Genomic DNA, 15,839 nt, shown 5'->3' with positions numbered 1-15,839 from the left:
CTGTTTCTGTGTACACACTCTCTCATCTCTCTGTCTCTGTCTCGAGTTCTAGTTTTATCTCTTTCTCTCCCTTCTCTTGTCTCACGCTTTCTCTCGTCTCTCTCTCTCTTACTCATTCTCTCTCTCTGAGTAAGTGTAGTATTATGGGTATCTCCAGCCATCGTAACCCAGCTTATAAATTCCCTATGTCTGTCCTAAAAGAATGGCCAACTTCTGGTCCTTATTGAATTCTTTTTAAAACTCATCTGCACATTTGCTGTCCTTGTAACTTTTTTCATGCATTCTATCAATTCTGTAAATTTTATAACACAAATTGATGGATAATCTATTATATGTCTATGTCTGACAAGGAAATTGATATCAATGATGCAATAATAGCTGCCCTTTACTAAATGCCTGGTATATTCTAGACATTTATCTGGGGACCTTACATGTATTATCCTGATTCTCATCCTGCAAGTTAGGTAGTTGTCTATCTATTTTGCAGATGGCATTTCCCATTTCACTGACACTCACAGCAGAAATTAAATTACATGATCAGGTTGGTCTGACTTCAAAGCCCATGGAGTTCCAACTCCAAAAAGTGAGAGATATTTCCATTGATAGTAGAGCTGGGATTCTACCCAGAGTTTATCTGACTCCAAAATCTGTGTAATATCCACAGTAAAACTCTGCCTAAATTTGCAACCGAAAGTTAAGTTTGGATTCCAAGTTTTATTTAGAAAAGGCAACTTTTATTTCAGAGTTGCTATTAGGGAAAAAGAAAAAACAAAGGAAGGCGTGGCGGGGGTGGAGAGTGAGGCATGACCAGGGAATGAGATCCCAACACCAGGTTGTATGGTTATTACAAATGCTGATTATCTCTCTCTCTCTCTCTCTCTCTCTCCATTATTTACTTGTTCAGGGAGCTAGAAAGAGAAAAGCAACCCTGGCGATTCAGCAGTTATTTAAATAGAACAGTGCAGAGACTGCTCTCAGTCCACTGTAATTGGAAACCATTCCTACCGTGCACCAATATTTCAAAAGCAATACAACCCAATTCTCTGACCCATGAATCAGGGTTTTCCCCTCTACCAGCGGGAAAGATTGGGGCCAGTGAGGACCGAAAGAAAGATTTCTCTTAGGCACAGCTTTTGCTGAAGAAGCTGACAAAGGGGAATCTCGTTGACTAGGTTTTTAATTGAATATTAGAATAAAGTAAATGTATGGCATTTGGTTTTCTCGTGAATGCATGCTAGAAAACATGCTCTGTATTCTGAGACCCGAACTACACACCACTCTGGACAGTTGTGATTGTCCTTGTAACTTGATGTCTTGAAATAAACTTACTTAGCTACAATTACTTATGTTCAAGCAGTGTATGTTGCTGGAAAAGTCATTCCTTTCCAAATTCATGTCCAATTTTCCTCTTGTCAATACTTGATGATTTTAATTCTGGTATCCTTGGCTGCTAATCTCATCTTTGGGGGACTTGAAATCATGGGTTTTGAAGTTGAGCAAACCTGACATGACTATATGACACTGGATGAAATAGTTTATCTTTTCTCTGAACCTCGGTTATCTCATCTGAAAACTGTTCATAAACTAAATACCACAAAGAGTTACTGAGAGATTAAAGGAGAGGATACATACCAAGGAGCTAGCACAGTCTCTGATGCCTAGTAGGTGCTCAGTAAATATTAACTCTATTCTTTCTTTACTCTGCAGTTAAAGGTGTAAAGAAGATATTGATTCCCTAATCCAGTATAAATGAAAAGCAACTATACATGACTAAAGAGGGCATTGGTGGTCCAGTGGTAAATTCTCACCTTACATGTGGGAGACCCTGCTTCAGTTCCTAGCCAATGCACCTCACACACAGCCCCTACCCATCTGTCAGTGGAGGCTTTCATGTTGCTATGATACTGAACAGGTTTCTGTGGAGTTTCCAGACTAAGAAAGACTAGGAAGAAAAGCCTGGTAATCTACTACCCAAAATCAACCAACGAAAACCTTATGGATCACAACAGGGTTTGAGATGACAATGATCTCAAACTGATCATGAGGATGGTTCGGGACTGGGCAGCATTTCATTCTGCCATGCATGGGATCTCCATGAGGAGGGCACTAACTCTCTGGCAACTAACTACAACAACATGCATGCTTTCTGCGTTTCCTAACTAAAGTAGGGCTTGCGCTGCTCCTTTTCCCTGTTCATTGCCACCATGGCTTCTCTTACTGGGCACCTGTATTCCAGGCACTTTACATTTGTTATCCTACTTAGTTTGATCCTTCACACTATACTGTGAAATTGTGCCAACATTACCTCCAAGTTACATTTGAAAAAGCCAAGGCTTATGAAGGATAGGAAGCTTATCTGAGATCAAACAACTAATAAATAGCAAAGCCAAGAATCAAACTCAGGTCAGTCTGGATCTAAACACTATGCTTACTTACTCTTTTTAAATTCACTTAAGCAAAGCGACTCTCAACTGGGGGCAATTTTGCCCCCTAGGGGACATTCAACAAAGTCTGAAGACATTTTTAATTGTCACTACTAGACGAGGGATTAATACTGGCATTGTATGAGTAGAGGCTAGGGATGCTACTAAATATTCTACAATACACGGGACAGCCTCCCCAGGCAGCACAGAATTATCTGATCCAAAATATCGATAGTGCTACTGTTGAGAAAACCTGCACTAGCATTTGTCAAGATTTGTCTTGTTTTAGTATAAGTGAATGTAATATGCTCATATTTCTGAATTCAGACCTTCATTCCTTATTGATGTGCAGATACCAAAAGATCTTATTTTTCCAATTCTTTTGCAAGGCAGAAATTTTCCCACAGTGTGTCACATGTTCCTACTGTCACTTTTACTCATCTCCACAGCACAGTGTCTATTGTCTCCTGGTTTCCATGGTAAAAGATCTATCTGCTATTTGCTTAGATTATTTTTTGCTTGTTCATGCCATTTTGAAAACATTTTTTTAAAATGAAAGTGCCAAGGTCAAATTTAATACATTCTTCCTTCTTTTTCTCTTATTTATTTATTTGTCCTACATAAAATATATAGCATGCCCTGGAATTTGAACAATCCACAATATCTGCAAAGTATACAGCAGCTTGGAGATATGACAGAAGAAAGTACTTATAAAATAAAAATGTTATACTGGTGGGGTTCTTAAGATCTAGTTCACTCCCCGTCTCCATTTGACAAGGAAGAAAATAGTCTCGGGTAAATTGTGACCTACCCAGAGTTAAATAGCTAATTGACACAGGGTTGGAACAGGAACACAGGCATTCTGACTCCTGAGATTGTGCTTTTTTCATCATGCAATACAATCAATGTGCACATGTATGGGCATGCACACACACACACACACACATATGCATTTAATTTTAAGTGTAATTGCATTTTTAGAAGGCTTCAGTAGTGATACCCAACCCACTGCCATCAAGTCAATTCTGATTCATAGCGACTCCACAGGACAGAGTAGAACTGTCCCATAGGGTTTCCAAGGAGCAGCTGGTGGATTCGAACTGCTGACCTTTTGGTTAGCAGCCAAGCTCTTAGCCACTGCACCACCAGAGATCCTCAGTAGGGATAGTAACCAATACATTAAATGCAAACCTAAAGTCATGATTTAACTGTTGCCTGAATATGAAAGAGTTTAGAGGGAATAGGGAGCTTGGGCCACCTAGAGTCCAAGACGAACACTTAAAGTACGCAGGGCAATTACTCCAGACATCTGAAAGCCCAAACTGAGTAATTGGCATTTATTAAGCCTGGCATAGCATACAAAGAGTGACACTGGACTACTTTCGATCTCTCGTCCCCAGTATATCCCCATGCTCCCTTCAGGGTTTCTTTTATGAATTGTAAATACGACATATCACTGTTTGGCTCAAAAGACTCTAACTGCCTCCCACTTCCTAGATAAAAGCTCAAATCTTCAGCATGGCATATAAGACAATCTTACCTCTCTAATCTTCCCTGGTATATTTCCTGCTAACACTCTTAGTTTTGAGCTTCCCAGAGGGTTGCATCATGTGGACCTTGGAATAAGTTCCTCCAGTCCTCTTACTCTGGCCTCCTGGGTTAGTCTCCATGCTTCTTCTCCAGCAGCCACTGACATTTGTAATAGAAACACTGTGCTGTCCTCCCTGATACCCCAGCTTAGATCACAGGGAGGACACTGCTCTCCTCAATTTTCCATATTGTTGTTGTTAGGTGCCATCAAGTTGGTTCCAACTCATAGCAACCCTATGTACTACAGAACTAAACTCTTCCAGGTCCTGTACCATGCCCACTATCATTGTTGTGCTTGACCCCTTTGTTGCAGCCACTGTATCAATCCATCTCCTTGAGGGTCTTCCTCTTTTTAACTGACGCTGTACTTTACTAAGCATGATGTCCTTCTCCAGGGACTGATCCCTTCTGATAACATGTCCAAAGTATGTACGACGTAGTCTCATCATCCTTGCCTCTAAGAAGCATTCTGGCTATACTTCTTCCATGACAGCTTTGTTCTTTCTTTTGGCACTCCATGGTATATTCAATATTCTTCTTCAACATCACAATTCAAAGGTGTCAATTCTTCTTTAGTCTTTCTTATTCATTGTCCAGCTTTCACATGCATATGAGGCGATTGAAAATACCATGGCTTGGGTCAGATGCACCTTACTACTCAAGGTAACGTCTTTGCTTTTCAACACTGTAAAGAGGTCTTTCACAGCAGATTTGCCCAACGCGATGTGTCTTTTGATTTCTTTACTGCTGCTTCCATGGGTGTTGATTGTGGTTCCAAGTAAAATGAAATCCTTGACAACTTCAATCTTTTTCCTTTTTATCATGATGTTGCTTATTGGTCCAGTTGTGAGGATTTTTGTTTTCTTTATGTTGAGGTGTAGTCCATACTGAAGGCTGTGGTCTTTGATCTTCATCAGTAAGTGCTTCAAGTTGTCTTCACTTTCAGCAAGCAAGATTGTTTCATCTGCATAAGGCAGGCTGTTAATGAGTCTTCTTCGAGGGTTGATGTCCCGTTTTTCTTCATATAGTCCAGCTTCTCAGATTATTTACTCAGCATATAGATTGAATAGGTATGGTGAAAGTATACAACCCTGATGCACACTTTTCCTGACTTTAAACCATGCAGTATCCTCTTCTTCTGTTCGAATGAATGTCTCTTGAGCTATGCACATTTTCCTCATAAGCACAATTAAGTGTTCTGGAATTCCTATTCTTCATAATGTTACCCATAATTTGTTATGATCCACACAGTCGAATGCCTTTGAATAGTCAATAAAACACAGGTAAACATCTTTCTGGTGTTCTCTGCTTTCAACCAGGATCCATCTGACATCAGCAATGATATCCCTGGTTCTATGTCCTCTTCTGAATCCAGCCTGAATTTCTGGCAGTTCCCTGTTGACATACTGCCGCAGCCACTTTTGAATGAGCATCAGCAAAATTTTACTTGCAAGCGATATTAATGATATTGTTTAAAAATTTCTTCATTCAGTTGGATCACCTTTCTTGGGAATAGGCATGAATATGGATCCATAATTTCCCATAGCAGAACTCAAACCAGAGTTATGTCATGAAGACATAATTGAAGACCCAAAGAACTCAGTACACAGAATAAGTTAGCATCTTCTAGAAGTAGTAAATCTTAGGCCCATAGACACACAGCCAACCTCAGACTCCCTGCCCAACTCCCACCTAACTTTTCATTGTCAGGAGTCAACTCTACCCTTACTCAACATACTCTAGTCACTCCATATCTATGAGGTTAGGCCTGAATCTTTCACTTTAGGCAAATAAAGAAATCTTGCCCCCCCTAGTTCTAACAACTATATCATTTCCTGCTCCAGGATGACTGACAGTGGGATAATGCATTTCCTTCTGAGTAAAACCTAGCCACAAAGGTGCAATCTGACACCCACCATTCCCTACCCCTGTGTCTTAGGCTGGGTTCTCTAGAGAAGCAAAACCAGTAAAGCATAAATATATATATATAGAGAGATTTATATCAAGGAAACAGCTCACACAATTGTAGAGGCTAAACGTCCCAAGTCCATGGATCAGGGCAGAGGCTTCCCCCAAGTCATGCAGCCACAGAAGCTGGTGATCCCAAGATTGGCAGGTCAGAGAGCAGGGCTCCCACTCACAAGCTATGAAGGTTGACGAATTCCAAGACTGGCAGGCAAGACCACAAGGTTTCTGCTGATTCACATAGCTGCAGGGGCTGGTGAACCCAAAATCCGCAGGTCAGAGAGCAGGGCTCCACTCACAGGCTGTGAAGATTGACAAATCCCAAGTTCAGCAGAAAAGCTGACAGCTCAAGTCCCAAAAACCAGAGGTGAGAAGACAGGAGGCAGCCACAGGATACAAAGTGTGCAAAAAGCCAGAACGTCTGCTTATATTCAGATGCAGGCCACACCCCCAAGGAAACTCACAGCATATTCAATCATGGGAGTGATCACATATAAACACTGAGAATCATGGTCCAGTCAAGATGACACACAATCTTAACCATCACACCCTAGCAAACCAAATGGAAAAATTATACTGGTATATGGCATATTTTCTCAAGTGTGGATTATTCAGTCACAGTATCATGTTTCATCAGTCAGGCTTTGTCCAGTTCCTTGTAATAGTCTTTCCTCCAGCCTGAGAGGTATGCAGCCTGAGCTTCACCTCACTCTGAAGAAAACACGCCATCTATCCTAATGTCCTCAGTTCACAGATGACAAAAGTAAAATCTCAGAAGCAACTCTCCCAAGGCACTGAGCAAGTCAACGGCAAAGTCAGAACTAGAACTCAGGTCATGCAAATTCCAGTCAAGTTCTCTCTCTCTCCTTTCCTTTTTTTCTTTAATATTTTATGGAAACCTCAATGATAGGAAATTTTAATTGAATACGAACATGAATAATCATGTGACTAGTCAGCAAGTGAGTAAATATGAAAACCTAGGGAAGCACTGAACATACGGAGACTGAATCTGGGTCACAATGTTCCTTGGGGACCCATCATTTCTTGGACTTAAATGAAATAACTGAAACAGGAAGGTAAATTTCAATGGCAGGGGTACAATACACACTGTAATTGATTTAGAAGATGTATTTAGAGACAGTTAACAATGCATGTAACATTCTGAATATTACTTTTCTTGTTATAAATATTTAAGAGCATATAGTTTTTAATAGCACAAGATACGAGACAGTGAGCAGCTTATATAAGTGGCAATACCCACCACTTACATGAAACCAAAGGAAAGGTATCCTTTCCTGTACCTGGAATGGTCATAAGAAGAGTGACACTCAAAAATGGAAAAATGAAGTACATTGTGAAAGGCCCCAGAGTTATATTGTTTTAATTTGTGGTAAATCTGTCTTCCTTTGTCACAAGCAACTGTATAGACTCAGTAGTTGTTAGTTGCCATCAAGTCAATTCTGACTCAAGGCACCATGTGTGCAGAATAGACTCTGTTTAGATTAGGCAAAAATATTTTTTTCTATGTGAACTCCAAGGTTAGTTTCCTGCCTTGCCTCTTTACAGGGGTCTTAATAGCAATGATCAAATTAGAAATGTCTTCTGTTGATTCTTCCAAAATCAAAGGAGCCTCTGGATCTCTTTAGATAACATTTAGCTGCAGGTTTAAAAAGAAGAATGAACAACTACAGAAGTGCTAATAGAATGGTCTGGACAATAAAGTTGGAGAAAATACTATTCTGTCCTAGTGGAAACCACCCCAACACTATTTAGGTTAGCTCTCTGACAGGGACGTTTGCAGTTCTGTATGTCCAGTGACTAATCAGATCTAAAGACAGTTGTACCTGAACTGATATATAGCAATGACTTCCCTGGAAACAAGCCCCTCATTGTCAACCAGTGGGAGGAAATACAGTGGAGAGTAGAACTGGACACAGAAGTCAAACACGCTTGACTTAGAATTCTAGAACCACCATTTGCTAGTTATGTGATCTGAAGCAAGCTACAAATCTTTCCTGATTTCCATTGATGAAGTGGAGGTAGTAACACCCATATTATATGGCTGTTGTGATGATTAGAATAACTATGGACCTTGTTTCTAATGGCTGATATATAATATCCGCTGATTATCTGTCTCTGAGAATACCACCTATACTATCTAATACACTTTGATATGTTGCAAAAAGAAAAGGTTTAAAACATTTAGTCTGGAAATTAGGGTTTGTGTGATAAACTGATCTTTCATTTTATTGTTCAAAACTCCTTTCCAGCTGAGAAAATCTAGGGGCCCTGAGGACCAACTGTGTTGTCATGTCTCAGACACCTGAAGAAATGGAAGGTCATCCATCGCCTGCTCACAGACTGGTATGTGAAGCCAAGAGAGTGATCTGAAAAGAAGGGTCATGTAGAGAAGTAATAAAAAAGCTTAGCCAACCATCCACACAGGTTGTCTATCTGAGGGTGTTAGATAGAAACCTTGTGGAAAGCAGAGATAGGAAACTTCAGGGGCTTTATTTTGGGTACCTTCAGCCTCCAACATAGGCGTGAGGAAGCAGCTAAAGACATTGACATGACATGGACCAAAGAAGTCTGGTATAGGCTTCCTTTTGATATTTAATTCCCCAAAAAGAATTAAAATAATTATTTTCTTTACATTTTCAAGTTCAAAAAAGAAGGAATATGTATTAACACTGGTCAGAATGTGGGGATCTTTTCTTTCTACTTTTGAGAGGTAAAGATACCTCCAGATGCATGCCCAATTATGAACATATTACTTAGCAATAATGGCACTTGGAAACAGGGTATCTGTTCTTGGTTAAAGTTCTGTTCTATAATCCTAATGCAGAAATTGCTCAAATGCAGCCAAGAATTCAATCAACAAGGACTTCTACAAGGTGAGCATATAAGGGTGCATAAGTAGCTGAGATCCAAGCTTCAATATGGGAAGAGACATTGCAGCAACTGTGGGTCTCCTTCTGTAGGCTTAGAGAAAGAAGAGTTGATTTGACTTCACTCCAACCACCCAATATTCATTGTTAGCAGAATGTGAAAGATTGTCAACAATAAATAGCTATCAGTAAGAACTGAATCTGGCAAAAATCTATCATGCCCCAGATACCCTCCATTCTCTGCAGAATAAAATCTAAATTCCTCAACCTGGACCCCTAAGCCTTTCACTATCTGGCCCAGCCTTCCTCTTCAGCACCATCTTTCTCCACTTCCCTTCTCTTTACTTCTGCCCTGAACAATTCATTGCTTTTCACACAGCTAGATGCTTTTATGCTTCAACGCCTTCGTTCATAATGCTGCCTCTGCCTGGAATTTCATTCTAGATCTATTTAAAGTCCATTTCGAATATCTGTTCAAGCATTTATTCATTCAGTAAACTTTCATTGATTGTTTAATGTACTCTACTCTCTGTTCTGAGCACTGGTGACACAAATATTAATTAGAAACAAGCAATTCCTACATTTAAGGAACTGGAGGAGGTCAGATGAAGATTCCTGAAGAAAACGGTGTCTCCTCCCCTGGTTCCCAGGAAGAAGTCATTGCTGTCTTATCTGAAGTCACACACACATTGAATCTGTTGTTCTCCCAGAACACTTATCACTCTCAACCTCAGATTAGAATGATATAGTAAATTTTAAAGTTTCACAGTAAAAAAACACCTTCAGGGTCATCTATTGCTTATTGGAAAAGGGCCAACTGGCCCATTATCAGATAAGTATAACTTCCTGTACAGAGGGATTAATCCTTGACTATGGATTTCAAGATGTGTGTGTATTTATCTAGGCCCTTTGTTTCAATAATAGGTCACTTCCTGCAAATGCCAAAGTCAAATTTATATTACATATTATATAAAAGAAACAAAAAACAAACTTGGTATAATCAAATCAATTCAAATATTATATAATCTCTTTTATTCCTCTTTTGGAGCCGTTTGGAAGGTCTCTCAATGCACCTCCTGCCTCCCCTCCCCTACTCCCTGCCGCCTCCTCCTGCTCTTCTGCCTCAACTCATCCAAAGGGAAATGTTACCAACACTTCCTGCTTCTTTGGGGAGTATTGGTTACTAACACCAGTATTCTCCTAGGTGAGTGTCTTAGGCTGGGTTCTCTAGAGAAGAAAAACTAGTGCAGGGTATTTATTTAGATAGACAGATTTATATAAAGGAAATAGTTCATGTGGTTGTAGAGACTGGAAAGTCCCAAGTCAGTGGATCAGGCTGCAGGCTGTTCCTGACTCACATAGCTGCAGTTGTTGACAAATCCAAGATTGGAAGGTCAGATAGCAGGCCTCTGGCTCACAGAATCCCAAGATAGGCAGGTAAGATGGCAGGTAAGCTGCTAACTCAAGTCCCAAGAGACGGAGGTCAGATGAACAGAAGCCAGCTGCAGGATCCAGAATAAGCAAAAGACAGCAAGCCTTGCCAGAAAGTCCACCTATATTGGAGGCAGGCCACACCCTCAAGGAAATCCCCTTTCAACTGATTGGCTCTTCACAACAGATTTCATCATGGAAGTGATCAATTATATCAGATCTCATTATGGAGGTGATTATATCATTAAAAAGCCAAACTACATCATAACTGCCAAACCACTGGGATCATGGCCCAGCCAAGTTGACACACAACCTTATCCATCACAGTGAATATTGAGGAGGAAGCTTCCCCCATTTTATCCAGTTCTCTCACTTCTTCTTCCCAAAGAGAGGATGTGGTGGCCATGAGAATGCATCTCATAGGCCTCCTGCTACAGTGAGCATTACTGACTAATAGCCCCAGCCACTGCACTTTGCAATCCATCACAGTGTTTGCACTGAGACCAGGCTCCCATGGGCTGCTCCCCCTCAATCAGGGCAGGACTAGTGTGAGGCCAGTGAAGTACTCACTTCAGGTGCCTTAAGGGGGAGCCGAAAAACTCAGAAATAAAAATAAATAATGTTTAATGCAATATTTTGGGGGAAAAAAAACCCTCAAAATTAGTGCAAAAAATCCATGATGAGCAATATTTAAAAATTTTGAATATGACAGAGTCAATATTACTGATATTTCTTTTTTCCTCAGGCTCCCACATGGCTCAGCAAGGCACTGGTGATTGAGTGCAGCAGATATTCTGAGGTTTCTAGGAGACACAGGACTCGTTTAATTGACTTTGGCTCAAGGACTTGCTGTCAGTTTTGCTAAACCTTTCTTAGATAGCACACAGTCCACAATGTTCTCACTCAACCTTTACTTCTTCTCTACTGCATTCCGGGTCATCTGACCACTCTCTTGGCCTTTCCTGGCTCTAGCCATTTTCTTGCACACAGGCATTTTGCCTAATAAAATCCATCTATGTTTAACCCCTCTTGGTGTCTGCTTCTCAGTGGACCAAGACTAACACAGAAGAGAAAATTTCTTTGTTCCTTAATGGCAAGATTAGGTAAACTTTACTACTCACGCTCAGCTTGCCTGTCCCAAGTGGTCGATATTCTTTCTCTTTACTTCTCCATACAGGTATTCCTGTGTCAGGGACCAAGCCCTGAGATACTTGTCTGTGTGTGCTTGTGGTATAGCATACAAGTTTCAAATGGTTATATCTTCTTTGTGAATTAAATCTTTTTTCAAGTAGACTTTTGGTTTTCTTATTCACTGAGAGGTAAATTACGTTTCTCAGCCAGGACTGTAGGCCATGGATCTCCAGATTAATTGCTGACTGATAACTAACATGAGGCATTTGCCCTTTAAAATACTAGTGTTGCAAAGAAGTAAGTGGTTCTAGATCAGCCACTTGATACTGATTCTTCTGCATCTTATTTTGAACTACTTCCAAAGATAAGGAAGGCATTGTGGAAGCTCTTGGATTCGTATAGTTTACCCATAGCCTCTTAGAAGCAGAATGAACACTTTCAGGTCTTAAATTGGCCCTGGACATATTCCCTGGCCATGGTCATGAATTTCAGAGACCCGAACTGTTGGTTCAACCACAGAGGTATTAAAAGAAAAAGAAAAAAAAAAAAAACCATTGCTGTCTAGTGGATTCCAACTCACGATGGCGTTATAGGACAGAGTAGAACTGCAACGCCTGGAGGATTTGAACTACTGACCTTTTGATTAGCAGGAGAACTCTTAACCACTATGCCACGAGGTTTTCCAACAGAGGCATAGGGGATGTTATTAATGAATTGTTTTGGAGGAATGGAGCTGAGGTAAGAGACCTGGTGACACAGTGGTTAACAGCTAAGCTGTTAACCAAAAGATCAGCAGTTCAAATCCACCAGCCACTCCTTGGAAACCCTATGGGGCAGTTCTACTCCACCCTATAGGGGCACTATGAGTCGGAATCGACTTGACAGCAATGGGTTCGGTTTGGTTTATCTACATCTAGTTCCTCCCTCCTGCTTTCCAAGCAAAATCTCTTTCTAATTCAGTTATCTCCCCATGTGTTTGTCAGTTTCTTATACTGTGAGGGCTTGCGTGTTGTTGTGATGCTGGAAGCTATGCTTTCAATATTCAAATACTAGCAGGGTCATCCATGGTGGACAGGTTTCAGATGAGTTTCCAGACTAAGACAGACTAGGAAGAAGGACCTGGCAGTCTTCTTCTAAAAAGAATTAGACAGCGAAAATCTTATGAACAGGAGTGGAACATTGACATAATGCAGGAAGATGAGCCCCTCAGGGTGGAAGGCACTTAAAATACAACTGGAGAAGAGCTGCCTCCTCAAAGTCGACCTTAATGACATGGATGGAGTCAAGCTTTCAGGACCTTCATTTGCTGCTTTGGCATGACTCAAAATGAGAAGAAACAGCTGCAGACATCCATTAATAATCAGAACATGGAATGTATGAAGTATGAATCTAGCAAAATTGGAAATCGTCAAAAAATAAATGGACCACATAAACACTGATATCCTCGGCATTAGTGAGCTGAAATGTACTGGTATTGGCCATTTGAATTGGACAATCATATGATCGGTCTACTATGCTGGAAATGACAATTTGAAGAGGAATGGCTCTGCATTCATTGTCAGAAAGAACATTTTAAGATATATCCTAAAGTACAACCCTGTCAGTGATAGGATAATAGCCATACGTCTACAAGGAAGACCAGTCCATATGACTATTACTCAAATATATGCACCAACCACCAAGGCCAAAGATGAAGAAATTGAAGATTTTTACCAGCTCCTGAAATCAATTAACCGAACATGCAATCAAGATGCGTTGATAATTACTGGTGATTGGAATGCAAAAGTCGGAACCATCAGTAGCCGGAAAATATAGCCTTGGTATTAGAAACGAAATCTGAGATCACACGATAGAATTTTGCAAGACCAACGACTTTTTTCATTGCAAATACCTTTTTCACCAACAAAAAACGGCAACTATACACGTGGACCTCGCCAGATAGAATATACAGGAATCAAAACGACTACATCTGTGGAAAGAGATGATGGAAAAGCTCAATATCATCAGTCAGAACAAGGCCAGGGGCTGACTGTGGAACAGACCATCAATTGTTCATATGCAAGTTCAAGTTGAAACTGAAGAAAATTAGAACAAGTTGACGAAAGCCAAAGTAAGACCTTGAGGGTATCCCACCTGAATTTAGAGACCATCTCAAGAATAGATTTGACGTGTTGAACACTTATGACAGAAGATCAGAAGATCTGTGGAATGACATCAAGGACACCATACTTGAAGAAAACAAGCTGTCATTAAAATGACAGGGAAGAAAGAAAAGACCAAAACGGATGTCAGAAGAGACTCTGATATTCTCTCTTGAACATCGAGTATCTAAAGCAGAAGGAAGAAATGATGAAGCACAAGAGTTGAACAGAAGATTTCAAAGGGCAGCTCAAGAAGACAAAGTATTACAGTGACATGTGCAAAGAACTGAAGATAGCAAACCAAAAGGGAAGAACACACTCAACATTTCTCAAACTGAAAGAACTGAAGAAAAAATTCAAGCTTCGAGTTGCAATATTGAAGGATTCTACAGGGAAAATATTAAATGATGGAGGAAGCAGCAAAAGATGGAAGGAATACACAGAGTCACTATACCAAAAAGAATTGGTTGACCTTCAACCATTTCAGGAGGTAGCATATGATCAACAACCAATCGTACTGAAGGAAGAAGTCCAAGCTGCGCTAAAGGCACTGGCAAAAAACAAAGCTTCAGGAATTGATGGAATACCAATTGAGATGTTTTGACAAACAGATGCAGCACTAGAGGTGTTCACTCATCTATACCAAGAAATTTAGAAGACAGCTACCTGGCCCACCAACTGGAAGAGATCCATGTTTATGCCTATTCCCAAGAAAGCTGATCCAATTGAATACAGAAATTATTGAACAATATCATTAATATCACATGCAAGTAAAATTTTGCTGAAGATCATACAAAAGCAGCTGCAGCAGTATACCAACAGGGAACTGCCAGAAATTCAAGTTGGGTTTAGAAGAGGTTGTGGAACCAGGCATACCATTGCTGATGTCAGATGGATCCTGGGTAAAAGCAGAGAACACCAGAAAGATGTTTACCTGTGTTTTATTGACTGTGCAAAGGCATTCGACTGTGTGGATCATAACAAATTATGGATAACATTGAGAAGAATGGGAATTCCAGAACACTTAATTGTGCTCATGAGGAAACTGTACATAGATCAAGAGGTGGTTGTCTGAACAAGGGGATATTGCATGGTTTAAAGTCAGGAAAGGTGTGCAGCAGGGTTGTACCCTTTCACCATACCTATTCAATCTGTATGCTGAGCAAATAATCCAAGAAGCTGGATTTTATGAAGAAGAATGGAGCATCAGGATTGGAAGAAGACTCATTAAGAACTTGTGTTATGCTAGATGATACAACCTTGCTTGATGAAAGTGAATAATACTTGAACCTCTTACTGATGAAGGCTACAGCCTTCAGTATGGATTACACCTCAACATCAAGAAAATGAAAACCCTCACAACTGGACCAATAAGCAACATCACAATAAATGGAGAAAAGATCAAAGTTGTCAAGGATTTCATTTACTTGGATCCATGATCAACACCCATGGAAGCAGCAGTCAAGAAATCAAAAGATGCTTTGCATTGGACAAATCTGCTGCAAAAGACCTCTTTAAAGTGTTGAAAAGCAAAGATGTGACCCTGAGGGCTAAGGTGCACCTGACCCAAGTCATTGTGATTTCAATCGTCTTATGTGTATGTGAAAGCTGGACGATGAGCAAAGAAGACCAAAGAAAAATTGATGCCTTTGAATTGTGGTGTTGGTGAAGAATATTGACTATACCATAGACTGCTGAAAGAATGAACAAATCTGTCTTGGAAGATGTACAATCAGAATGCTTCTTAGAAGCAAGGATGGTGAGACTAAGTCTCACATACTTTGGACATGTTATCAGAAGGGACCAGTCCCTGGAGAAGGACATCATGCTTGGTCAGTGAAAAAGAGGAAGATCCTCAATGAGATGGATTGACACAGTAGCTGCAACAATGGGCTTAAGCATAACAACGATTGTGAGAATGGTGCAGGACCAGGCAGTGTTTCATTCTATTGTACATAGGGTCGCTATGAGTCAGAATCAACTCAAAGGCACCTAACAACAGCAATCACAATTCAGTTATCCAGCCCTCCCCAACTGTTATGGGTTGGATTGAGTCCCCTCAAATTATGTGTTGCAATCCAAACCCCTATACCTGTGGATATAATCCTGTTTGGAAATAGGGTTTTCTTTGTGATGTTAATAAGGCCATATAAGTATACCATGTGCCTTTTACCTAATCACTTCCAAGTTATAAAAAAAGCAGATTAGACACAGAGGCAGGCAGAAACTGGAGAAGACAGAAGGGATATGAGGATTCTCTACAAGCCAAA

Source organism: Trichechus manatus, unplaced genomic scaffold, assembly GCF_000243295.1.
Source record: "Trichechus manatus latirostris isolate Lorelei unplaced genomic scaffold, TriManLat1.0 scaffold00023, whole genome shotgun sequence".
Classification (NCBI taxonomy): Eukaryota; Metazoa; Chordata; class Mammalia; order Sirenia; family Trichechidae; genus Trichechus; species Trichechus manatus.
Note: the sequence above shows the minus strand (reverse complement) of the source record.